At 44.3% G+C, this 27,546-nt stretch overlaps 1 protein-coding gene and 1 long non-coding RNA gene across 9 annotated transcripts in view; one reads left to right on the forward strand and one right to left on the reverse strand.

Annotated features, from left to right (window-relative positions):
• The first annotated feature begins 19,108 nt into the window (after positions 1 to 19,108).
• LOC310757396 overlaps positions 19,109 to 27,546 on the forward strand; it is a 48,596-nt gene continuing 40,158 nt past the window's right edge. For all 3 annotated transcript variants that reach the window (XR_014545149.1, XR_014545150.1, XR_014545151.1), the window contains exons 1-2: positions 19,109 to 19,179; positions 19,455 to 19,616. This is a non-coding gene — a long non-coding RNA (uncharacterized lncRNA). The remainder of the gene's footprint in view (positions 19,180 to 19,454; positions 19,617 to 27,546) is intronic.
• The window catches only part of ADAMTS9 (ADAM metallopeptidase with thrombospondin type 1 motif 9), a 141,070-nt gene continuing 136,647 nt past the window's right edge, over positions 23,124 to 27,546 (reverse strand). For all 6 annotated transcript variants that reach the window (XM_083600285.1, XM_083600284.1, XM_083600283.1 and 3 more), the window contains one exon: positions 23,124 to 27,380. The gene's annotated coding sequence lies outside the window, so the exon portion shown is untranslated. The remainder of the gene's footprint in view (positions 27,381 to 27,546) is intronic.

The following is a 27,546-nucleotide window of genomic DNA, read 5'->3' on the forward strand; positions in this document are numbered from 1 at the left end:
GGCAGACAATCACCTTCCCAGATTTTGCAGGAAAGAGACAGCGACTGCATTTGGGAGGATCCTAGTTCATAGGGGAGATCTGTAGCTCTGGGGGACAGTGTTCAGTGGGAGAAAGACGAAGGAGTGCATCTTCAACCCCTTCCCACCAATGGCGCATTGTGTGCATGAAGGGAGGGGGCTGCACTTTTCCACCACCTTGTCTGAATCTAAACTGCTGTGCAATTTAGAATGTTTGTTAGCATTCTGTAATACCTCCAGAGACAAATTAGTGGCCAGGGAAACTTCATTCCTATGTACCGAATCCTGAGCTCTTAGAACTAGAGAGACTTGAAAGGCTACACACGCTACATATCATTACTTTCTTTTGCTAAGTTTATCTCTATTTAGGACAGTGCCGGATTTACGTATAAGCTAAACAAGCTATAGCTTAGGGCCCCACTCTCTTGGGGGCCCCATAAAAATTAAAGGGAAAAAAACCTGGATGTACATTTCCAAAAATTTATGATAAAAAACAAATAAATTAAAACCTACATACAGCAACAGTGTTTTGTTTTGTTTTGTGTTGTGTAGGCTCTTATTTGTTATGTACAAATGGCTTTAGATACCTATTAGGTCCAGAAATTACCATATAGCATATAATACACGAAGAACAGTGAGAATTTGTTGTTGACAGAGGACAGCTGGACATACAGTGGTACCTGGGGTTAAGTACTTAATTTGTTCTGGAGGTCCATTCTTAACCTGAAACTATTCTTAACCTGAAGCACCACTTTAGCTAATGGGGCCTCCTGCAGCCGCCACGTGATTTCTGTTCTCATCCTGAAGCAAAGTTCTTAACCCCAGGTACTATTTCTGGGTTAGTGGAGTCTGTAACCTGAAGCGTATGTAACCCGAGGTACCACTGTATAAAGGGCACCATTACCTTCAGTAGCTTAGGGTCTCATCAAACCTATATCTGGCCCTGATTTAGGGTGAAATGGCAGACCCCTTTCCTCTCCCATCTGTCTTCTTCTTTGCTTTTGTTTGAAGCTTCCATCTCCCAGTGAATGTAGTAAGTGCCTTAAATGTTATTTTTCACAGCTGGCATTGGCTCTGAAGGAAATTTAAGAGAGTGGTAGTCATGATGGACGCGGATGGTGCTGTGGTCTAAACCACTGAGCCTAGGACTTGCCGATCGGAAGGTTGGCGGTTCGAATCCCCGCGACGGGGTGAGCTCCTGTTCCTTGGTCCCTGCTCCTGCCAACCTAGCAGTTCAAAAGCACGTCAAAGTGCAAGTAGATAAATAGGTACCACTCCGGTGGGAAGGTAAATGGCATTTCCGTGCACTGCTCTGGTTTCGCCAGAAGCAGCTTAGTCATGCTGGCCACATGACCCGGAAAAACTGTCTGCGGACAAACGTCTGCTCCCTCGGCCAGTAAAGCAAGATGAGCGCCGCAACCCTAGAGTCGTTCGCGACTGAACTTAACTGTCAGGGGTCCTTTACCTTTACCTTAATCATGATCACAGGGTCAGGAATTGCACCCTCGCAGGATGGATTCAGGCAGCCGTGCTTTCCCTCAGGCATAATTATGGAGATATATTCCAAATGTTAGAGGTGAAGTGGAATTAGGAGCGAAACTTGACAGCTGTACCCCATACTGTGGACAAGTTCCAAAATCTTGCTTGCCCATAGAGTGGTACCTCGGGCTACATACGCTTCAGGTTACATATGCTTCAGGTTACAGACTCCGCAACCCAGAAATAGTGCTTCAGGTTAAGAACTTTGCTTCAGGATGAGAACAGAAATCGTGCTCTGGCGGCGTGGCAGCAGCAGGAGGCCCCATTAGCTAAAGTGGTGCTTCAGGTTAAGAACAGTTTCAGGTTAAGTATGGATCTCCAGAACGAATTAAGTACTTAACCCGAGGTACCACTGTATATGATAGTCATGGAGTCCAGTTGTGCATGTCGGACTCTTTCAGACAACTTTGGTTTTTTTATATATAAATATTTATTAGATTTTCCAATTTTATATAAACACAAAAAGAAAAAGAAAAAGAAAAATATTAAAAACAGATCAATTTCAATAACAATCTTTCAATAACATATTTCTTTGACTTCCTCATACCTCCCCTTCTTGTTTTCTAGTTCAACCTGATAATTCAGCAAATCCTAATCTCTTAACATTCCTTTTAAAATAAACCTTATTTTCATTCCACTTTTTTTTTTAAAATAATAACTTAGACAATCTTAATCCCCATTATCTTTATCATAACAGCTAGAGACCACCAAAACTCAAACCAACAACTTTTCAAAGTTCATTAATTTTATAGTATTTCTGTAAATAGTCCTTAAATTTCTTCCAATCTTCTTCTGCTGACTTTTCTCCCTGGTCGCGGATTCTGCCGGTCATTTCTGCCAGTCCCATACAGTCAATCAACTTCATCTGCCATTCTTCCAGAGTGGGTCTTTCAGACAACTTTGACCTACTCCATTCCTGCTGATCGTCACTGAAGGTGCTTGACTCTCTTACAGTGGAAGTTTTTAAGCAGATGTCGGGTGGCCATCTGCCAGGAATTATTCAGCTGTGATTCCTGCATTGCAGGGGATGGACTAGATGACAGGGGTCTGTTCCAGCTCTACAATTCTATGGCTCTAGGATTGCTGTGTGCCACGCATAACAATCTGTATGTATCTCCGACACAAGCAGGGTAAAGTAATCCACACTCAGCCGTAAAGCTCACTGGGAGACCTCAGGCCAGTACTATCTTTCAGCCTAACCTACCTCACAGGGTTGTTGTGAGTATAAAATATTTTCTTAAATTTATACCCCTCCCTTCCTCTAAAAACAGGTGAGGAGAGAACCATGGAGGGACATAACAAATCTAACCAAATGTAACAGACCAAAAAAAACCCTGTTCGTTCTCCTGGGTGTCTCAGTGGTTTCTGAGACCATCAACCATCGTTTCCTGAGGCGCCTTTCAGTTCCAGAAGTGGTGTTGGGAGAGCTTTTTACAGTGTTCAAACCTTCTTTTAGTGACTCTTAGTACTGTACTTAAAGGGCTTTTAAATGTATCTTGATCAGCGATCCTCTCACTCACCCTGCCCACTTGAAAATTGCTGAGTGCCCTGGCCGACCGTGTAAGGATTTTTCTGCCTGCTGTACTAATTGTAATGCACCGTGGTAGATCCTGTATGGTTTTTAATTATGTTTGTATTGCCGCTTTTATTCCTTATATTGCATTACAATTTGCTTTCCATAGAATTCAGACGGTCATACAACAGAAAACAACACAGGAAATAAAAGGAGCAATAAAAATACAGTTAAAATCAATATGAATATTTTAATGTGGGCATGCTGTGGACCACCTGAATGTATTTTGTGGGATGCCGTTGCTGCTGGAAAATGCTGCTGCTTAAAAAGATGAACAAGGGGGAACTATCTTTAGAAAGATTTTTTAAAAGAAAATGTTTCTAATCAGACGTCACACATTGTTTAGTGCTATGTGAATGAAGCTTGGGATCATTCACCAGCAGTGCAGTTAGATAATTTTAGACTGTTATGGTAGAAGCTGCTCTTTAGATGGCATTTTTTTCACTTTTTTCAGAATGTGGTGAACCATGTTTGCTGCATTTGGGGATGGGGTGAGGGGCTCCCTCCTGATTATTATGATGAGTCGAACCTAGCACTTCTGCCCCAAGGTCTTGTCCTGGTAGTGCCATCATCGTGCTATCATCACCCCACTTTCCCCCCTTGGGTGCAGTCATGAAGTGAAGCTTGGAAGCACCAATTCTGCTTTCAGATACTCCCGTTAGTTACCTGAAGAAGCGTCTCCACCCCCACCGTTCAGCCCGGACACTGAGGTCCAGCTCTGAGGGCATTCTGGCGGTTCCCACACTGGAAGAAGTGAGGTTACAGGGAACCATGCAGAGGGCCTTCTTGGTAGTGGCGCCCGCCCTGTGGAACGCCCTCCCATCAGATGTCAAGGAAATAAACTGTCTGACTTTTAGAAGACATCTGAAGGCAGCCTTGTTTAGGGAAGTTTTTAATGTTTGATGTTTTGGCGTGTTTTTAATATTCTGCTGGGAGCTGCCCAGAGTCAGTGGAGGAGCTTCATGCTCCAGCACCGGGGGGGGGGGCGGAGAGCAGGCGGATGCGGGGCTGGCGTGCGTCCTGGGGGTGTGGCACACCGCCTGCAGGGTGGGGGGGGCAGCCGCGATGGCACCCCACCAGGATCACGCTACCGGGGGTGGTGTGCTCCCCCCCCCGCTCCTCTTCCTCCATCACTGCCCAGAGTGGCTGGGGAAACCCAGCCAGCTGGGTGGGAATAAATAAATAAATAAATAAATAAATGCTTTGCACAAACTGGGACGAGCTGTGGCTAGTTTTAACTGCGGACAAACAAGTCAGCTTCAAACTATGGTTTAAAATCCTCCCTTGTTCAGATAAAAGGTAAAGGGTAAAGGGACCCCTGACCATTAGGTCCAGTCGTGACCGACTCTGGGGTTGTGGCGCTTATCTCGCTCTATAAGCCGAGGGAGCCAGCGTACAGCTTCCGGGTCATGTGGCCAGCATGACTAAGCCGCTTCTGGGGAACCAGAGCAGCGCACGGAAACACCGTTTACCTTCCCGCTGGAGCGCTACCTATTTATCCACTTGCACTTTGACGTGCTTTCGAACTGCTAGGTTGGCAGGAGCAGGGACCGAGCAACGGGAGCTCACCCCGTCGTGGGGATTTGAACCGTCGACCTTCTGATCAACAAGTCCTAGGCTCTGTGGTTTAACCCACAGCGCCACCCGCGTCCCTTGTTCAGATAAACCCTAGCCTTAAAAAAGAAAAAGAAAAAAAGGGAGGGATGGCGAAACTTTTTAATTCTTTTCTGAGCAACCTTTTGGGTGGTGATGTGTTAGTGATATGGAGAAAAAACTGGCAAACCACGCCAGTATTTTGCCCAGAAAACACCATGGACATAAAAAAGGAGAAGTGAGAGCTTCCAAGGCATGCTCTGGTTCATGGGGTCACGGAGAGTCGAACACGACTAAGACGACTAAACAAAAATGTTAGTGATAGGCACGTCCAAAGGCAAAAGTGGGCAAAGCAATGGATGTAAATGTGCCGTACAATAGCCTAGGTTCTGCACACATTCACACAACCCTTTTGCATCCAGGCAGCAAGAAGCATGATCAGAATCCAAAGACGAACTCCAAACAGGTAAACACACCCAAGGAAGGTGTGAAGCCAGGCCAATGAGGGGGTGTGGCCTGGGAAGAGAGGGTGTGGCCTGAGGCAAGTCTTGCAGGCCAGACAGAGGGGTGTGGCAGGCTGTGTTGGTCTCCCTCATTTAACAAGGAATTATGGCATCCTAGGAATGAAGAGCTGGAGGACAAATGCTTGTAACCACAGCAAAAAACTCATACTGTATATAAAGACATGATTTTCCTCCAGCTATTAATTCCTCCCATATGGCTGTCTTCGGAATGTGAATATTTTCTTAAGCCTGTCCGTAATGGAGAGCACGCTTCCTTTCAGCTGCTGCCGTAGCTTTACGATTCTCATTATTTTACGGAACCAATAACTTGGAAGCAGCCCTAAGAGGAAGGCAACTTTCAAGAGGGCTTCTGTATTAGTCCCTCACTGCCAGACGCTCAGGTGCTCAGTTGCTCTCTCCACACGTAATTATAGTGGTTGTTCTGTTTTAATAGATCTTATATGGGGGCAATTATACTGTGCTTGGCAATTCTACAGCGCGGTTGCAGAGAGATGCAGACCTGAAAGATGCCAAGGAACCAAAGGTGGAAAAATCCGTGCGGTGGTTCTCAAAGGGTGATGCACGCCACACCTTTGTGGCCGGAGAGGTGGCAAGTGTGGCGGGAAGACTGAAGGATAACCATACATTTTAACATTTCAGTGTGGTATGGATATGCACCCAGAAACAGTATCCACACCTCTCTTCAAGAGTGGTGCAGCAAGAAAACTGTTAGTATGTTTGCAAAGCTAAACAAGGGTGTCTTATAAAACAAGGTTGGACTCGATGGTGCTTGGGATCCTTTCCTAGAATGCCTTTAAAAAAAACAACAACCCTGCTTTTTAGGTTTATACATTTCACTAATTTTACAACCATTTTAACATTTCAAAACTTGAATTCCTTCCCCCTCTTTCTGCGCTTCCTTAAATTTATTTTTAATACCTTCTACATATCCAAATGCACTTAATTTTCTCATTTATTCATCTACTTTAAATATATACTCTTATAAACCTGCAGCTTATTACAATAATCCTGCCAATCTTCTTAACTGTTTACAATTTATCTGTAAGTTTTCGTATCCATTCTTCCTTTCCTGGAATTTCTGCTTCTTTCCATTTTTGGGCGAGTAACATTCTTGCCACTGTAATAGCATACATGAATAAGTTTCCATACCGTCTCAGTAGTTCTGTTCCTATAATTCCCAAAAGAAAAGCTTCTGTGGTTTTTTTTAAACAAACGTTATTTTAAATATCCTTTTCGATTCATTACATATCATTTCCCAGTAAGCTTTAACCTTACTACAAGACCACCACATGCGATAAAAAGAACCTTCTTTCTCTTTACATTTCCAACATTTCTTTGATTTAGATTTATACATTTTTGTCAATTTACTCTGTGTTAGATACCATCAATAAATCATTTTCATATAATTTTCTGCTTGGGGTCCCTTCCGACTCTTCTATGAGTCTATGAGCACCAGCTCTTCTTCTACAGTTGCCCATGACATCCTGTAGTGAACAGGGATTTTCAACGCCGACAAATATGAAAGATGAGAAAAGAGAAAGGCTTCTTTGTGTTATTGAGGAGATGAAAGTTGGACTGTCTCAAATGAGACTTAATGTACAGTGGTATCTCGGGTTAAGAACTTAATTCATTCTGGAGGTCCGTTCTTAACCTGAAACTGTTCTTAACCTGAGATACCACTTTAGCTAATGGGGCCTCCTGCTGCCGCCACACTACCGCCGCACGATTTCTGTTCTCATCCTGAAGCAAAGTTCTTAACCCGAGGTACTATTTCTGGGTTAGCAGAGTCTGTAACCTAAAGCGGCTGTAACCTGATGCGTCTGTAACCCGAGGTACCACTGTAAATGAGATTGCCTGGCAAAAGCAAGCTCATGCCTCACATTGACTTTGTGTATATGCTTAAGGTACATATGTAAGAGGCTCGTTTATCATTATATTTTGGGATGATTTATGTTCTCATGTAGCTGCCTTGTTTTTCTACTTTCTGGATGTCCCGTGATCGTATTATAAAGTAGTTGCGTTCTATGTCATGAATCAAGCAATGTTGGAATCATTTCTGTCAGAGCTGCCCGAGGTCTCAGCTCACAAAGGATCAACGCTGCTTCGTTGTTAAGTACAAAAGTCTTTATTGAAGTTCAGTTTCACTTCCAGAGCCGCAGCGTGCAGCTCTGCGTCTCAAACTTCAGACCGCTGATGCTCCGTCTGAGTCTCCTCCCCCCAGGCACCAGTTTAAGACTCTAGCCTTACTCCACCTCTTCCTCTGTTCTTTCCGCCTCTGGTTCCGCCTGTCCGTTGGGGTCTCGCCCTTTCTAGACTCTTCTGACGCTGAATCCCCTGAGCCTTCCCCCTCCCTCTGGCGGGCTTTAGGAGCTGGTTCCCCATCCGGGTCTCCTGCTGTCCCCCGCGCCTGTACATTTGAACTTGGCGCGCGCGCCCAGCCAGCAACTTTCCTCCTGACCGTTTCCCTGCTGCTGTCACTGCTTCCATCTTCGGGGAGGCTAGCTGCAACTGACCTCCCCTCCGTTGGAGGCGTGGTCAGCCCTGACTCACTTTCTCTGCCCGCTGGAGGAGACGCTGGCCCTGACACATGTGACTCTTCCCCCCCACTACGCTCTGGTGGGGAAACTGGTCCTGATCCCCCGCTGCTGCTTCGGGGTTCCCCTCTGTCTCCTTGTTTCTGGTGCACCCCCCCTGGGACCCCCCTTGCCCTGACCATCGGCGCCCCCTTCTGGGAATCTTCTGATTCGCTGGAGAAGCTCATGGAATCTCTCGGGCCACTGTCATACTCCCCTACGCTGCCCTCGGATTCTTCCCCTTCGCTCTCCATTTCCTCTCTCCCCTGTGCTCCTGCTCCTGAGCCCCTGACAGTTTCTTTTTGTTTTCCAATGCATTTCTTGTCAATAAAAGATCCAGTGTGTTCTGGGCAAATTTTTATTCTGAAAGTGTGGCGCAGAGAAAAAGGTTTGAGAACCACTGGGCTAAAATGAACAGCTAAACAGGAATGGACAGCTCACAATGTAGAGTCACATAGAATTGTAGAGCTGGAAGGGAACTCAAGGGCCATCTAGTCCAACCCCCTGAAACGCAGGAAACTTTTGCTCATGTGGGGCTCAAACCCACAGCCCCAAGATTAAGAGTCTCATGCTCTATGTGGCATGCAATGCAATGGACTTGCTCAGGGGTCTTGCTGTTGGGACATTCTCGAAGAAAGAGAAGCTGGCAGGTCACCTCCTACCATCAGAGGACAACTGGTAACTCACTACAGCAGCCTGGGTCAATCTGGTGGTCTTCAGATGGCTTAGACTACAACTCCCGTCAGTGCCAGCCAGCCCCAATGGGAGTTGTAGTCTAAGCCAGGGGTCAGCAAACTTTTTCAGCAGGGGGCCAGTCCACTGTCCCTCAGACCTTGTGGGAGGCCAGACTAGATTGTTTTTTGGGGGGTGGATGAATGAATTCCTATGCCCCACAAATAACCCAGAGATGCATTTTAAATAAAAGCACACGTTCTACTCATGTAAAAACATGCTGATTCCCGGACTGTCCACAGGCTGGATTGAGAAGGCGACTGGGCCGGATCCAGCCCCCGGGCCTTAGTTTGCCTACCCATGGTCTAACACCAGGTTGACAAAGCCTGTATTAACAGCAATAGTCCAAGTAACTGATTTCTTAGTAACTGGCTAAATTCAAGATGCTGACTGTGACCCATAAAATTCCTGTACTTTTAATATCTGTATGGGAAAGCCGGGGAAAGTGGTCAGGAAGTTTGTGCTGCTGTGCCACGGGGCTTTTTGCTACTTTTAGGACATTTCCTCCCTTTTAGAGGTTTTTTTTGGGGGGAGGGGAATAAAAAAAACCACCATATTTTTCGCTCTATAAGACGCACCAGACTACAAGACGCACCTAGTTTTTGGAGGAGGAAAACAAGAAAAAAATATTCTGAATCTCAGAAGCCAGAACAGCAAGAGGGATCGCTGCGCAGTGAAAGCAGCAATCCCTCTTGCTGTTCTGGCTTCTGGGATAGCTGCGCAGCCTGCATTCGCTCCATAAGACGCACACACATTTCCCCATACTTTTTAGGAGGAAAAAGTGAGTCTTATAGAGCGAAAAATACGGTACTTCTGAAAATCTCAAGAGACAGTCCTCAGAGACAGTCACTCTCTTATTCATTGGGTGGCACTTCTTTCATTACACAAGCAATTGGAGTGCACCGCCAAAGCATCAGAAATAGACTGATTATTATGTTTTGATATTTAACAATCCGTATTATACCTCTGCCCACTGCCTTGCAGGACGTCTTTGGAAGAAGAAAAGGCTAAGAAGTAAACCCTACACAAATTCAGAGCGGAGTCCCTAAGGTGGGTGCCTTGTACACCTCCTTCCAGCAATTCCTGCAGCCAAGCTGGTGCCAAACATCTTGCTCTGCTTTCATTTGGACCACATCAGCGAGGCCAAGAGGCAGATCTTGTCGTCTGGGCAGCCCAGGACTTCTATATATACTGCCAAGGCTTGCACCTCAGGGAGAAGCCACACTCCATTGTCTCTAGAGACAGATGGATGCCAACAATTAGACCTCTGACGCGGGTGACGCTGTGGGTTAAACCACTGAGCCTAGGACTTGCCGATCAGAAGGTTGGCGGTTTGAATCCCCACAACGGGGTGAGCTCCCGTTGCTCGGTCCCTGCTCCTGCCAACCTAGCAGTTCAAAAGCATGTCAAAGTGCAAGTCGATAAATAGGTACCGCTCCAGCGGGAAGATAAATGGCGTTTCCATGCGCTGCTCTGGTCCGCCAGAAGCGGCTTAGTCATGCTGGCCACATGACCCGGAAGCTGTACGCCGGCTCCCTGGGCCAATAAAGCGAGATGAGCGCCGCAACCCCAGAGTCGGCCACGACTGGACCTAATGGTCAAGGGTCCCTTTACCTTTACCATTAACATTTATGGTGCTGTAACTCATCTGTCCTAACACATGTTAGATAAGTTTTTTTAAAAACCTAAACAAGCAACAAACAATGCAATCCTGATCAGGTTTAATCAGAAGCAAATTCCATTATGTTCAGTGAAACTTACTCACTAGAAAGCGCACTGAGGATTGCAGCCTCATCTACTCAGCGTGAGCTCTGGGATCTGGGGGGAAGCGAAAGAAATACAAGTCGTCTCTTAGGACAGAGTTTTATGAGAAATACAGTGGGGAAATCTGGGTAGCGGAATATGAAGATGAGGCAATATAGTTTTATTGTTTCCTCTTTAAACAGTTTTCTTTCTCATTCGGGTTGTTAATGGTGTGGCGGCTTTGAACAATTCTGACAGAACTAATGGCTTTTGAATGATTTCCCAGTATCCATTCTTGTTTCAGATTCTTGATGATAACTTGTTCCAAAATGTAACTGATAAAAAGGCAAGCTCTTTTGTGGGACTTTTGCAGAGTCGTCCCCCCCCCCCTTCCCAGATTTTAATGATGTATTCACAGCATGTGTTAATAAGCTGCTTTTTCCGTTTTAATATCCCACAAAAAGTGCGGTTTTATGCATTTTCACTCATAGGTGTGGCCTCAGGGTGATTATTACTGATGTTCTTATTATACTCCTGCAGCCAAGCTGGTGCCAAACGTCTTGCTCTGCTTTCCTTTGGACCACATCGATCGGAGAGGCTGAGAGGGGGGTCTTGTCGTCTAGGACCTCCAGACGCACTGCCCAGGCTTATGCCCCGGGGAAGCTCACTTCAGTTCTGCCAACACAGCAGTTTGACTTCACCCCCAGAGGCACACTCCATTGTCTCTCAAGACAGACACATGCCAATAGCAACCAGGATTATTATTATGAGTCATGGAATCATGGAAGGGACCCCAAGTATCATCTGGCTCAACCACCTGCAATGCAGGAATAACAACTAAAGAATCTCTGACAGGCGACAGCAGCAGCTTTTGATGCAACCCACTGAACCATGTTTAAGTACCACATGGTCTGATTTACTAAAAAACTAGAAGCAGTGCTTGAAGGAAGCTGGGAAGAAAGAGGAGTAACTCACTGAATATAATTTCTGCAATAATAATAATAATAATAATAATAATAATAATAATAATAATAAATTATTATTTATACCTTGCCCATCTGGCTGAGTTTCCCCAGCCACTCTAAGCGGCTCCCAACAGAACGCTAAAAACAGAATAAAACTGCAAACATTAAAAACTTCCCTAAACAGGGCTGCCTTCAGATGTCTTCTAAAACTCAGTTCTTTATTTCCTTGACATCTGATGGGAGGGTACCACCACCAAGAAGGCTCTCTGCCTGGTTCCCTGCAACCTCACTTCTCTCAGGAATGAACTGCCAGAAGGCCCTCAGCGCTGGACCTCAGACTACAGCTCCCATCACCCATGGCCATGGGCAGTGCTGGCTGAGGCTGATGGGAGCTGAAGTCCACAACATCCAGCGGGCCGCAGGTTGTGTATCCTTGGCTTGGAAGTAGTGTAGGCCTATATTTGCCCTGCAGACAACTATGCTCTGGAAAACACAGCTTCTCTCATCTAGCCCTTTCAGTGATGAAAGGAGACCTGGCACAAACCCTTTAAATGTCAGCCAACGCTCCAGATGAAAGACGGAGTCTAATAAAATGGAGGTATATACTCCACAACATTGCTTCTCTCCCCCCCTTTATTCACAATCTCCCCCATCAGGCCCTTTATACGAAAGTGCAATCTGATGCCTCTGTTTTATTTGCAAAGCTCTCCGCTGTTTGTCAGAGAGGCAAGGGAGGGCAGGGAGCTGAGGGCCATAGGACTAACTGGCTTCGTTTGGCCTTCTGAGGTGTCCCTGTCATTAGCTCCGTCTTAGTGCCATTTGTAAAGGTTTTGCGACGGGTAAAAAAATAACAACTCAGAATAGCTCGGCCAGATACCAAATCAAACCAGCAGGCCGGCCTGCCAGTCTCTCACGTGTTCATCACTGTGCTGAAATTGCTGTGCGACGCTCTGCATTCAACCGACGAAAGTTACCCCAGCCATCTGACTAACATATGAGCAATGCTTTCGTATGTCTGAATCATCTGCTGCAACTAAGTCAGGGCAAAATTCTGCTATCTATCACAGACGTCCACCTCTCTTTCTCCCTCTCCCTTATGTACACACCGAGGTATTTCTAAACAAACTCCCTCCTTCTAACCTTTGGGGTTTTTTTTTTTATTGTGTTAGTTGCTAGGGAACTGAGCAAGATTTATAGTCATCTATTGTTAATTTGGAAAGGCTGCTCTTTGCTATGGCTGTTAATAAATAAATAAATAAAAGCATTTGGAAGAGGACAGCATGCCGTAAAACCTCCTAGCTAGTTTCATCACATTGAGATAAAAGACCCGGAAACCCAATTTGGAAGAACGACAAGGAGCAAAATGTACCCCGAACTCTTCTAGTGGAACATTCAGAGCAGAACATTTGCAAGGCTTCTTCTTTTAGAAAAGAAAAAGTTGCAGCATTTCAAAAGCAGCTCTTTTGCGCCCCCTGGTGCCACTTCAGATAAATGTTTGTTTTTAGAATTTCAGAGTATTCTCCCAGCGTGGCAGAGTTCTACATCCTACACGGAATCGCTTGACCAATGCCAAGATTCGATTTTACCTCTGTGCATGCAAAGTCTGTAAGTCAAAAGTTTGTACTTGCCAAAGAAACGGGATAATAGCTCCCACCAGAAACTGATGAAAAACAACAAGATGCCTTTAAAATAATGAACCGTTTTGAGCATGTCTTTTACAACAAGGACTAGCGATGAGCAAACTGTCACTGGCTTAAAAAAGGAAAGGAGGGGAAAACCCTTGTGGATGTTAAAACACACTCACTACTTTGACCTTCCCAACTCTTCCAAGGGAAAAAAAGCAGCAAGTGGATTAGACAATCCCTTCTCCTGCTCGCCTATGAGCTGTTTCATCTCCCATCCCTTACCTGGCCTCCTCCCAAATTTACCCAGCAGCAGCAGTGAGTCAGAAAGGTCTCTCTTCCTCCTTCTTCCACTGAAGTGCCATGGATTTTGGCTGGTTTTCCCTTTGCCATGATGTTCTGCCTGAAAGGTTAGGGGCTTCAGCCTTCATCTTGCTCAGTGGCTGGGGCCAGAGCATCTTTCTCTTCAAATCTGAATATATACCTATTTTTTTACTGTTGGAACAGATCACAGCTGACCAGCTTTTTTCTTCTTCTTGCCACTGGAGGGCTGTTTGAGTGTGTTAACAAATTGCAACCTCTTGGCTTCTTGCACAGAAATGTGCTGCGGAAGCAACATCTGCTTAATAAGGTGACCAGAGGCAATGCTGTAAGTTTTAAAAGCAGCACGGAATGTATTGCTTTCTACACACACACATACTTGATTTTATGTTATACTTTACGTTTTCAAGATTTTGTAAGTCGCTCAAAGACTCTTCGTGTAGCTAGTAAGCAATACATTTAATAATAATTTTAGAACACAGCGGGTGACATTCAACTAAGTATCGCTTTGAGTAGACCTGTTGAAATCCATGGACCGATTGTAGCCATGTTCATTAGCTTCAATGGGCCTATTCTAAGTAACACTTTGTTGAACACCACTCAGTGGGTTACAGCTGAGGATACCAGCAGATGTAGAGGATTTCTTTAGCTCAGTGCCAGTCCCACCTGGAGGGCATCTGTTGAAACTGATGAACCTAAATTGTTGTTGTTTAGTTGTTTAGTCGTGTCCGACTCTTCGTGACCCTATGGACCAGAGCATGTCAGGCACTCCTGTCTTCCACTGCCTCCCGCAGTTTGGTCAAACTCATGCTGGTAGCTTCGAGAACACTGTCCAACCATCTCGTCCTCTGTCATCCCCTTCTCCTTGTGCCCTCCATCTTTCCCAGCATCAGGGTCTTTTCCAGGGAGTCTTCTCTTCTCACAAGGTGGCCAAAGTATTGGAGCCTCAGCTTCACGATCTGTCCTTCCAGTGAGCACTCAGGGCTGATTTCCTTCAGAATGGATAGGTTTGATCTTCTTGCAGTCCATGGGACTCTCAAGAGTCTCCTCCAGCACCATAATTCGAAAGCATCAATTCTTCGGCAATCAGCCTTCTTTATGGTCCAGCTCTCACTTCCATACATCACTACTTGGAAAACCATAGCTTTAACAGTACCTAAATTAGTCATGTCCATTAACTTCACTGGGTCAACTCTGGATAGTACTATGACTGGCTACAACCCAATAAAAAATAATGCTGAGAAACAGTTCTGCTTTTTAATGTGTGGGATTGGTAAAACAAATTAAAAAAAAATATTTTTTCATGTTGATTTAGATGCGTGAGAGGACCTTCAAAGCCAAGGGGGAGAGAGCAATTTCTAACTTATTCCACGTGACAAAGTCTGTCTACATAAACATGTGCCCTTCTCTGTTGCCTGTTAAACCCCTTGAAGCCAGCCATCATTGTCTACTACAATGGGGAAGAGCAGCCAAAGAATTTTACTTATGATACTTTTTTTCCCCAGTGCAGTAGAAGGAGGTGTCAGATGAGAAGGTCACCAGCCGCTGGAAAGAATGGATTACTCTGGGACCAAGTCACAATGCGCTGATTAATTGAATTGTTCTTGTGCACGGTAGTTAAGGAGAGGAAGCGGATGATGAAAACGATCAACATATGAAAGGAGTTGAGTAATAATCACTTTTATGTAAGGGAGAAGGCGGGCAGATAACCTTACGGAAGCTTTGCAGGCAAGGATTAAACATCAGTGTGTTGAGCCGCTTTGTTTCAGCCAACAATTAATATGCTTATTACACCACTCTCAAAATGTTCCAATGGGTTGCATGTCATGCAGTTAATTCATAACCAGGGCTGCATTAACTCTTTGCCTTTGTGCATCATAGAGATTGCCTCCTCCCCGGTTCTCCAAAAATAATCCAGGGAAGCCGAATGAATTCCTTGCACATCCTCTGGGCATGTGGAAATGTAATCTGGACTCCCGGTTGTTAGGGAGGCTAATGGCACAATCATCGTAATCACAATAATAATTCCATTTATCAGTTGCTTTTATGCAACGGAACATCCCAAAGCAACTTGGCGAAATAAAATGCAAACCTAAATGCAATTCAAAACCGGTGTCTGTGTGTGTGTAAACAAAAGAACAACATTGCAGAATACATAACATGCTGATCCATCAGTGTGTTAACCAACAGCTGCTACCTGTTCAATGAAAAGATGTACCTGTTCAATGAAAAGCATCATTGTAATTATTAATTATTGTCAAATCCACACCGTACATTTAAAGCTCTCTTATTCAACTTTAAGAGTCATGGCTCCTCCCCGCAAAGAACCATGAGAACTGTAGTTAAGGTACTGACCTCACAGTACTACAATTCCCGGCACCCTTAACAAGTTACATTTCCCAGGATTCTCCGTGGCAGTGCAAAGTGCTTCAAATGTCTGGAGTGGGTGTGATTTCTGTTGTTTGCCCTTATACACTGCCATCAATGTACGTAGCTCTGCACACAATTAAAAGATGTACCCTAAAGGGCATACAATCTAAAACAACCAATAAACAGTACCATGAAATGCATGTCTCCCCGTGATTCTGTGATCTGTGGATTCTGCATCTAAGGGCTTTTCCACATTTCTGCTTGTGCCATTGTTTTCCCTCTGGAAAACTCCCTTCTTTACCACTGAATCAGAGCAAATGTCAACCAGGTTTTCGGCGAATTGACATTTGCTCCGATTCAGTGGTAAAGAGCTGGTTTTCCCCGGGGGAAAGTGGCGGGGCAAACAGAAAACGGTGCCTGAAAAGCACGGGGAAAGCAGGAAACCACTCAGACCCACACTTCTAGGCAGAGGACAAGCAGAAGTGCGGCCAAGCCCAAAGTGAGCTGATCAGACCGTGAACAGACCTTCGGATCCTTGGATTGCATCCCTGTTTGGCAGAGTGTTTTGCTCCAGGTTGTGCCAGTATGCAGGTAGTGGTGCTTGAGTGATATTGGGGCAGCATGACTCGTGGATCATGTGTCTGGATCTCCAGATTGTGGTTCCTCCTCCCTTACGTAAGGTAATTAAAACAGATAAAAACATCAAATACATTTAAAACAAGACTCACACCCTAACATCGTAGACACTTGCGGTAAAGAACCATTTCTCCAACGGAGAATGCCTTTGGGAAACAAATGAATGTCTTCAGTAGTTTCCAGAAAGGGCCGATAGCGTGTGCCTGTCGTATCGCGACAGGATTGCTATTTCACAGAACAAGGGGCAACCACACAAAAAGCCCTGCTCTGAATTACTGAGGAGCGGGCTTCCAAGATTGTTAGCATTTGCAAATACATGCTCTTCCACAGACCTCATGGAAGAGAACAGTGTCAATTGTTTTCTCAAGGCTCCTAGATCTGACTCAAAACATGTACATGAACAGCGCTGTGGACGTTTGTTTGGAATCAAGTTCCACAGCGTTCAATGGGGCTGACTCCTAGTCGTGTATAAGATTGCACCCTTTAGCATTTAATGTGCAGCATTAAACATTTAAGTGTTCTGGCTGAATTACTGTGTCTTTTGCAAGAAACCTGTGCTAATAACTGCTTTCATTTTAAGCACTTTTTTCCCCTAGCCCTCACGATCCTAGAGAAAAAGCGCTAGAAATTATGTATTAAAGCCTCAGAAATGGAGAAAAAAGGCCAAAGTATTATTTTTAATTATTTTTAATGCATGATTTTAGTTAAATTCTTATAAAGGAGCTGACTGGTGTTTTTTTCTAGGCCTCTGAGTGGAATCTGTGATTAGAAATATCACTAGGCTATTAACAGAATAATAATTTTGTAATGCAAGGAATATTTTAGTCTCCTTTACATGTCAGTCAATGCAGCTACCATTACTATTTAACAGCACTAAAGTAATATTTCTTTCATGGATAATGCCTACTTTTCAACATAACATTGAAGAATGAAATAGAGATGATTTTAGATCAAAATTAATTTCTAGCCTAATATCACATGGTCCCATTATTCTCAAGAAACATTTGCTGTCAAAGGCGAGCCTTCTTTGGGTTCCTGCAGAGGTCACACAGATTTTTGGACCACTGGGTACATTTGGGACTCTGAGAAAGTGCTGTGGATGCCAGGCACAAAATGGCAGCCATGAGGTGTGCAGCTTAACACAAAATGGCGGGTCCACAGTGTAGGTGTGTGGGTGTGTTTGGCACAACACAAAATGGCTGCCAAAACTGAAAGAGAAGCAAATGATCATCACCCCACATCAGTTCCATCAACAGGGACAAAAGGCACCAGCCCCCACCAGGCTCACTCAGAGAGAGAAGCTCTTTGCACCTACCATACCCTCTGACATCATGAGTCCCCAAACCGGGATGTGAGTCTTGCTGCCCATGCTCTTTCATGAGTCACGTGACCTATGGGAGATCACAGAGCTCCAAAGATGCAAGTGTTTTTTCCAGGCAGTGCTTGCATAGTGCCCCAAAGTGCATGAGATCTCGGCACAAAATTGTAGGAGTTCAAGGCACCTGAAATGGCTGCCGTGCTCTTTCGCAGGAAAAAAGGATGTCCCTTTTTTCCAGGACACTTGGGGTGTATAACCTAATGCATGCCCTCTTGGTGTCCCTGGGTTTGATGAGGATATTTTAGGGTTGTTTTTAAATAGCTGCTCCCCATGATGAGCAGGTAGAAAGGGGTATCGCGAAATTTAAAAACCACTCACAGGATTGTTTTCAAAGCTAAGAAGCATTTTCACATACAGGTGCTCCATGTTGCATCTTAATGCTTATGGACATCACCGAAGACTTAGGGAAAGGTGGGCCATTGCTAACACAGAAGATGTAGAAACAGTTTGATCAGCTCAGTGTGCAGGTGCAAAAAAACAACAACCAAACAGATCCCTTGAAAGACCTACACTGGCTCCCAGTACGTTTCCGAGCACAATTCAAAGTGTTGGTGCTGACCTATAAAGCCCTAAACAGCCTCAGTCCAGTACACCTGAAGGAGCGTCTCCATCCCCATCATTCATCTTGGACACTGCGGTCCAGCACCAAGGGCCTTCTGGCGGTTCCCTCCCTGCGAGATGTGAGGTTACAGGGAACCAGGCAGAGGGCCTTCTCGGTAGTGGCGCCCTCCCATCAGATGTCAAGGAAATAAACAACTATCTGACATTTAGAAGACATCTGAAGGCAGCCCTGTTTAGAGAAGTTTTTAATGACTGATGATTTAATGTATTTTTAATCTTTTGTTGAAAGCCGCCCAGAGTGGCTGGGGAAACCCAGCCAGATGGGCAGGGTAGAAATAATAAGTTGTTGTTGTTGTTATACAATCTAAAAATCCTACAGAGGAGACACAATGGATGAATAAGGGAAATGGAGGCAGAGACAGTTAGTGGGACTGTTTTAGTTACACATGCTTTGGCTTATGACTGGGTTAACTGGAGCAGGGTAGAGGTGGCTAATGTAGTGCCTTCCAAATATTTTTAAACTACAGTTGCCATGATGCCTGACCACTGGCTATGCTGTCTGGGTGTTGCACACCTCAACATTTGCGGGGGGGGGTGGAGGAGTGGGAACTGTTAAGGATAATGGTTTAATGTCCTGAAATGGGAATGTTTGCTTGTGTTGAATTGCTGTGATTTTTTTGTTTTTAGCATGGGGTTTTCCTTGGGCAGTAGCTCTCTCATGTGATTGGCTGACTGTGAGTCACATAAGAGGGGCATTCCGTTCTGTTGTGACTGTTATTCCTGACTGTCGTTTTTAACTGTTTTCTGTTCTACTCTCTCTGTGTGTCAGGAGAATGGCTGTTGAAAGAGGTTTCTTTCTACTGCTGAGGATGGTGTGCACCGATGTGTGCTGTATGGGGTGAAGCAGGCAGAGGAAGATCCCTAAATGTTAATAGGGAGAAATCTGAGCATGGCATTGCACACCCACTCACTCATGCATGCACACACACGGGACCACACTGTTGCTCTCTATACTAGCACATGAGAACAGGGTGGGTGTGTCTGTGTGCATGTATAAAGCCAAAAGTTTCATGGAAAAGATTACTTTTGAGGAGGGATTTGAAGGAAGTAAGAGAAGTCTTGGATACTTTAGTTGAAGTTCCTGTACCGCAGGGGGTTGGACTAGATGGCTCTTCCAATTCTATAAGTGGCATTTTTTTTTTGCAGGCAGTAGCAATTTATTGACTTATGCACCCATTATCGGAACAGCAGACTTTGGGGTTTTTCTTTTCTTGATTTCACAAGCACATCTCTCTCCCACACATAGGTTTCTGCCCGCGAGGAGGTTATATTCTAAGTTTTGATCGCAAGAAAGATACAGGGGAAGGGGAGGGGGTGAGTGATGAATAATGAGCACCACCTTTCACGAACGCATCTCCATTTCCCCCGAGAAGCAGGCTTATCACAACATACATCTCCTGACCATAAGGTAGGTCTAATCTTCAGCTGATTAAATGCAATTCCTCAAGGCACGTGCTTAATGTCTTCAGTGCATTTAAGCAATTTGCAGAATACAAAGTTCACACACTTGGCATTATCGCCAATACATCACCCGCCTCCAGACGCTTTGCTATCGCCGAAGGGATATATCAGGAAAGGTTAACAGAGACGCTAACTAACTTGAAAGAGAGCGAAACCGTGACAGTGTGCTGAGGAAACAGCCAAGGAGGTTATCCAGGAGTCAGGGATTGCTGCGAGAACATCCAGGGACTTGTGGCTGCGGTTGCCTTGCTTTTCTTGCCCTGATTTATTATGATCATTGGGATTACCCATCCCTGAACACATTCAGCCCGGCCAATAAACACCGTGGAGGTTCATAACGGGAGATGAGGGGACGGGAGCAGGAAATAGTTGATCCATGTGTTGCAGGAAATTGACCAGAAAGGCCATTTGCGGGTTCCAGAATTTGGGGGGGTTGGGAAGGCTATTTTTACATTCATCTCATTAACTTCCTTTATAAAGCTGTACGTGGAAAATCGTAATCGTTTCTGCATTCCAGCCGAAATGTGTGAAGCATTTGCCAAAACTTTTTATTTTCCTTTGACTGATTTCTTTTAAACTGCCCCGCTTTGAATTTCTCCAGTGATTATTATCATCATACTTTGCAAATGTTTCTGCTGGATACTCCTTTCCTTATTGCTTGGCTCCAGTATCTATCAGCTCTCTGCAACCCCAGTTTCAGGTTTTGTTCCCCCAAGACAGCTTGCTTTGGAATTTCCTATTATGGAGGTATTATGGAAGTTGTGTAGTGGTAAATTTTCATTTGCAAGTAGTGATCAGCGAATCCATCCATTTTGGTTTCTTTCAGTTTCTCAGCTTCCTTTTTCTATTCTTATGTTTACTTCTCCACATTGGTTTGTGATTTTAAATTGAAGTTTTCAAATTGAAATGCAAACAATTTTGCAGAGATATTACCACTCAGATTGCACTCTCTTTCTCTCTCACACAGTGGCCTTTTAAATGTGTGTGAGAGAGGGGTTATTGGTTTGCTTTGGTTTTATGATGTATGTTGTTCTCATTTTGTATTTTTCTATTGTAAATTGCCCTGTGATCTTTGGATGAAAGGTGGTATACAAATTTAATAAATGATTATGATGATAATTATATACAGTCGTACCTTGGTTGTCAAACTCCCTGGAACTTGGACGTTTTGGCTCCCAAACGCCGCAAACCCAGAAGTGATTGTTCCAGTTTGCGAATGTTCTTTTGGAACCCGAACATCCGATGGGGCTTCCATGGCTTCCAATTGGCTGCAGGAGCTTCCTGCAACCAATCAGAAGCTGTGATTTGGGTTTCAAACGTTTTGGAAGTCAAACGGACTTCCGGAACAGATTCTGTTCGACTTCCAAGGTATATTGAAGAACTCGAAAGCCTATCACTTCATTCGCTTGCAAAGGGGGATCTGCCAATTTCCCTCATGCTCCAGCAGAAGGCATCACTGAAAAAAGTCCTGGAGCTGCGACCCCCTGTATTCTGCCTCCTCTACATGACTAGTGTAGAAGATAGGACTTGCAGCATGTACAGGTTTCCCCTACTGTGTGGCAAGGTTGTGACCTTTCCCCCTTTTGCAGAAGCCTTGTCTGCCTTTGCACTTGACCACCCTAGTGGTTTTGCTCTGGCACCAAGGCTTTGTCAAATAAAGATGAATGAATGAATGGAAATCTTGTGGTCTATGTTATTCCTTCTGGTTTAAACTGATGGTGAATGGAAGACCAGGCTTCCAAACTAAGAAAGAAAATAATGGACTTTATTCAAGCAGAAAATCGTTACAACATCTGAAAAATAAAAGAACTTCATAATGTGGGTTGCATGTGGTTTTTTGAAGCGCCCAAATCATTTGGAACACGTAAGCCTGGGTCCAACAGATGGAACCATTTGTTCTGCATGCCCAAGAAAGCTCTTCTTTTGTTCTCAAAAGTGGTTTGTGGCATTGCATGGGGGACTTGCTGTTCAAAAGGGGGAAGGATCTGCTAGAAACGCCCAAGCTTGCAGATACCCTTAGGATAGTAAAGGGACCCCTGACCATTAGGTCCAGTCGTGACTGACTCTGGGGTTGTGGCGCTCATCTCGTTTTACTGGCCAAGGGAGCTGGCGTACAGCTTCTGGGTCATGTGGCCAGCATGACTAAGCCGCTTCTGGCGAACCAGAGCAGCACACGGAAACACCGTTCACCTTCCCGCCGGAGCGGTACCTATTTATCTACTAGCACTTTGACATGCTTTCGAACTGCTAGGTTGGCAGGAGCAGGGACTGAGCAACGGGAGCTCACCCCGTCGTGGGGATTCGAACCGCCGACCTTCTGATCGGCAAGTCCTAGGCTCTGTGGATTAACCCACAGCGCCACCCGCGTCCCACCCTTAGGATAGCTCTAGAAATAACCACAGCCACTGTTAATTGGATCCCTTTGAGTGTGGTACACCCATTTCCAAAGGTGTGGTCTCCAGAGAAGGGATATGAGGAACATCTACTTTGGACAATGGGGGAACGTCTCAGTGACCAGGAAGAGCTAGTGCAGAGCGGCCCTCCAGACACCAGCATTGCTGCAGCTTACATTGATGGTGCTGAGGCAAGCCAGTGGTGAATTTGGGGCTGTGCAGATGCACAGACAGTGCCTATCCAATGCTCCTGCAGGTGAGTCTATGCAGCCTTGACCTCAGCCATCCTGCGCATACCAGTGCTGCCCTGGTACACTGCATTAACAATGGTGTCGGAACGGTAACACTGCAACTCTGCCCAACCATACCGGCCACTACTGTCAGCGACAAAACAGAAACACAGACCCAAAAAGCTTCTAAGGATTGACAACGTATATCAGCTTGTGGGCTGCAATTTCTAATGGGCACATGGAGGCAGGGTAAGGCAAAAGTAGGTGGAGCAACAGATGCAAATTAAGATTCCAGCTGTGCTAAAGTCAGATACGTACCCACCAGCTTTTTATCCAGGCAAGCCGGAGACGTTATTACAATTCAATGACATGTTCCAAAAGAGAACATGGAGCAGCTCATGGCCTAGAAGAGTCTCAAGGGCCAAAGAGGTCTGGAAGCATTTGACCAGGCGGCTCCAGAGATTTGTGGGGATTTCCTATTGGAACATTGATAGCTGGGCAGGTGCCCAGCTATAGCCACCTCTGATGCCAGCCCTGAATCTTCTCCTGAAAAGTCTGCTCGCGTCACCCAGTGTCGCCTGATCTTCTTTCGCTTCCTCAGGAACGAATACAGCCATTGCAAGATCTAACAGTATTCTTTAAAAAGACCCATGTTATTAATCCCATGTGTGCAGTGTGTTTTGTCTCTAGGATACCACGCAAGCGATTACGGATGATGCTGGTGAACAAAGGAAGACCACACAAACTTAAAAACACAATTTTTGTTTTCTTTCCGATAGTCCAAACGAAAGAAGGAACAGAAAAGGTAGAAAGGAAGCAAAATAACGAAAGTGCTTGCAAAAGTTATTTTCATTTTAAAAAATGGCATTGGTACAACAAGAGAAAAATAATTATATATTTACTTTACAGGAAGTGTCTAATCATTCAGTGGTCCTCCTTTTGCAAAACAAACAAACAAACCCCATCAGGCACACTACAAATTAGTATCTATCAACAGTTTCCTTTCATTTTATAATTTTAAGGCTTCCTCTTTGCACTGTTGTTGATAGCCATTATGATACTACATAGTATAAAGGAATGTATAGATTCCCCCCCCTTAATAATATTTCTTTGTATAAATACTCAGTCACTTCATTACTGAAAATAAAAAGCAGATTGCAATTTTCTAAATATCAATTAAGCACCATTGTTTCTGTCCTAATGCTTATAGTGCAATTTCCCCTTTTCCCTATAGAAAGAAGATCTTTAAGGATAAGTGGTGGGCTTAAAAAAAAATCACTACTCCTTTAAACTACTCATGGTTTTCCTAGAATGTACTTTGAAATGGTATTTTTGGCATTTTCTCAAAGTAGTACACAAACATTACCACCATGCATTCGTTAAAACAATAAAAAAAACCCATGTATCTGAAGAGCTTAGCTTGCCTGAGATATGGATTTATTCAGTTCTTGCGAGACTTATGCTAAGATGAATTATGCAGAGAATAGTTTTACTACCTGTGGAGCTAAATGAAGTGCAGCCTCCTTCATCTGAACAGCAGAAAGCAAAAACATTTAGTTGGAAGTTTAGATCAGCGGAGTGAACATACAAAACTGCCTTGTGCTCAATATTATTTACTTAGACAGACGGCAATTCTCCTAAGGGCAGTTTTATGCTACTGTTGCTACCCAAGAGCCGTTTCAGAGGAGACATGAAACTGTCCCCAAGGTCTTCTCGTAGCTGTCAACGTTTCCCTTTTTTAAAGGGAAATTCCCTTATTCCCGAAATAGGAAATTCCCGAATAGGATCCGTTGCAAGAAAAGGGAAAAGTTGACAGCTATGGATCTTCCACATGAGTTGTCCGCACACTGGCCTTGATCCAACTGTGACTGTGTGGAAGCAATTGTGCACAACAACTAGTGACCATCGTGGGGCACCATGAAGCCAAAAAGGGGGATGTGTAAAATTAGTAAAAAAGAAGGGGGGGGGGAGATGTTAATTTTGCAGATAACAAAGCACATTTTGGAAGGCACCTTCTCAACATATGATGCCTGTTTTGTTCTGCCAACGGGATACCATGCTTGAGCCTTGCTAAGAGTTTGATTTGGGGGCAACCACCGTCCTATTTCTGGAGAGAAATCCAATAATTTTCCCCATTCCTATGCCACCAACTGAACTGAACAGATGGCTTTATCTAGAGTGGAAATTATATTCTGCATGATTTAAAACTAACAAATGAAAGGCATCTTTATTTCTACATGTAAACTTAAAATTTTGAGAATAGGAGGGCATTTCCCACCCCCAATTTGACAGCTAGAAAATCCAAGATCCAAGAAACCTTCCATAGAAACAGCCATAGCATGCATACAGAGGCATATATGAATCCATATTATCCACCTGTAAGACCCCATCTATACTCATTAGTGCTGGGTTCTCCTTTTGACAGGGGTGGGAATATGAATCATTTGTTCTGGCATGCTACTAGTGAGGCACGAATAGAGTTTGACTGGAGTCAAGATAATTTGGTTTCCAAAAGAAATTGGCTAAAACTGAATTTCTGACACGGAAGAGGAAACACACAGTTCACTCTGCATAAAAAACATCAAATTCTGATACCATAAAAAAAAAAAAAAGAATTTCTATGTACACATTTGAAATGTGTGTTACGCTTTCAGGGAGTACTGGGGTTCTTGATAATCAACATTTTTTTAGAAGTACGTTCATTTCCCAAACCTTGAAACACTCACTAAAAAGAAAACAGGTTTCATTTTGGGAACCAAACCCAGGGTTAATTATTCGGCTTCAACTATGATGTGTGGGATTAACCTAACACTGATCCCATGCAGCAACCATTTCAGTTTTTTCTGCAACACTCCCTATGCCTTAGGCCTTAGCCTGGACTGGCTGCAGGTGTAGCACTCACCCCTGTAACTGAGGGAAATAGTGATCTGCAGCCCCTGCTTCTGGTATGAGCTTGACCAAGACAGCAGTTGACTGTGACCTTAAGCCACCTCATCAATTTGGCAATGGAGGCCTTCTCCTTCTGCTACGATTAGGAAAAGGCACCTTCCATTGTCTGCCAGGGCGTGACACTCCATCACGGGGAGCAGACCAGCTGGCAAACATCTCTACTCTTTTGCTCCATGGGAGCAATATTGGAGGCTTCGGCCAGGCATTGCTATCCTCACCATATCCTCTTGCAGGAGAGTCTTTGGTCTGCTGCATAAGAGATCCTGTAGCCTAGATGGCAGTCAGGCCCCATCTCAGCAGCGTTTCCCCACCTAGCTTCTGCTCTCCCTTGTGCATGAGTGGATTGGGGTGGGCATCTTTACTGCAGAAGGGCATGGGATAGGGGGGAGGCCTGAGAAGCTGTAGCCTGTATCTTTCCAAAGTGTCCCTCAATATGCTGGGCCAGGATGAACAGGAACTGTTTTTGCTGCAATTTGAACCCACTGGTTCAGGTCCTACCATCTGGAGGAACAGAATACAAATCTGCTCGATCATCTATGTCACAGTGCTTCAAAAATTCAAAGACTGATCTACTTTCTCCAGGTTTCTTTGTGGGAGAAGGTGAAGCCAAGTTGGGGGTGGACATCTCTGCCTTCTCTTTCACTCGCTAACATTGCTCCATCTTCTCTACTCAGCTGATCTACCACTCCCTTATTCTTCCTTTTGCCCCAAACAGAGCAAAAAATAACCCCCTTTAACTATTTTTAACATCTGTCACAAGGTCAAGTTCCTTCTGAGGTTTAGCCTTCCTGACATTCTCCCTACAAGCTTTGGCTACTTGTTTGTAATCATCTTTGGTGCTGCTGCTTCTTTCCCCATCTGTAGATTTCTTTCTTGGTTCTTGTTCAAATTCCTGGAGCCTCAATGGAGCCTGCCTCTCAGTTATGATGCAGGAAGTCAACTGGGGATGAAACTCATCCAGAAGAATGCAAGGTGATCACACCTGAGGCCTGGAAGACAGGACATTTCCCAGTCTTGATGGCCTCCTCCACTTGAGGAGAGATCTGTTTCTATACCACTGTGTCTGCCACAGGATCCCAGGACAAAGGAAGGGCGTACAGACAGTTCACAATGGGGTGCTGGTCACAGGACTAGGGCCTGTTGCCCCATCCAAACTGCAAGTACACCCTAGAATTACACAAGTAGTCTCCTGTGGATGCACAACGCAAGCTTAATAGTGGCAGTCAAATGTTATTTATCTTTCCTTTGGGGAAGGAGCTCTTTTTGAAGGACTGAGAATACTAGGATTCCCTAGAACAGGTTGTTTTATTAAATGCTGCCTCAGATTAAATATTTGAACACACCCTCAATTTTCCCTATAGTACTTACTCGTTCTCCATGGCTATATCGTATGGTATGGGATTCAGCTTTTAAAGCCTACAGGATACTAATAAATATTACCATGTTAGCACCAAACCAGTAGCTGTTGGCACTGGCCAAAAGAGGTCACATGCCATTAAAAAAACACACCTAAGAAACAATTATTGATAAAACCATTGCATCATAATGTGTGTTCACTGAGTCCCTGTGTAGCGCTGATTGCCTTGTGAGTTAAAAAAATAATAATCGCAATCATCATTGTATTCTTTTGCTCATAAGAAAAAAATGCCAAAAATACCCCAATGCAAACCGTTTAGCACCTTGCAAATATCAGTGCAGCCTGTAACAGGAAGAGAAATTACTGATTGAAAGTAAACAATTGAGTACAGTGACAGTAAAAGTATCACTTTTGTCATAATGCTACATATAATGTAGAGTACGTAAAATGCAGTGGTGTGACTGCAAGATTTTTTTAAAAAATTAAAAAACACACAGGATAAGCAGCCTTAATATAAACATTTTACGTACAAAAATATTAAATCAAAAATAAATAATTCGAGACATAAATATTATACTTTACAACATTAAGAATATACAATATATATATATACACACATACGCACACACTTGCACACACAGGTACACACACACACATATTTGGATGTGCACACACACACACACACACACACACGCACAGAGGAAGAAGTACAAAAAGGAAGGCAGAGGTATTGCTTCATTGTCCTTCATCTGTCTTGCTTCAGCTCCCGGCAATCAGAAACCCTGGGAATTAAAAGCATAATGGAGAGTTCTCATCTCTACTTTCAGCACTATTAATGCATTTAAAAGAAAAGCGCAACCCAGCCCTTCACAGAGGCAGATATCTGCACAGCAAGGAATATGAACAGGGCTCACTGTTTCCCTCTACTCTTTGTTGCACAGCTGAATC

This window comes from Podarcis filfolensis, assembly GCF_964270895.1.
Source record: "Podarcis filfolensis genome assembly, chromosome: 2".
In the NCBI taxonomy this organism is placed as follows: Eukaryota; Metazoa; Chordata; class Lepidosauria; order Squamata; family Lacertidae; genus Podarcis; species Podarcis filfolensis.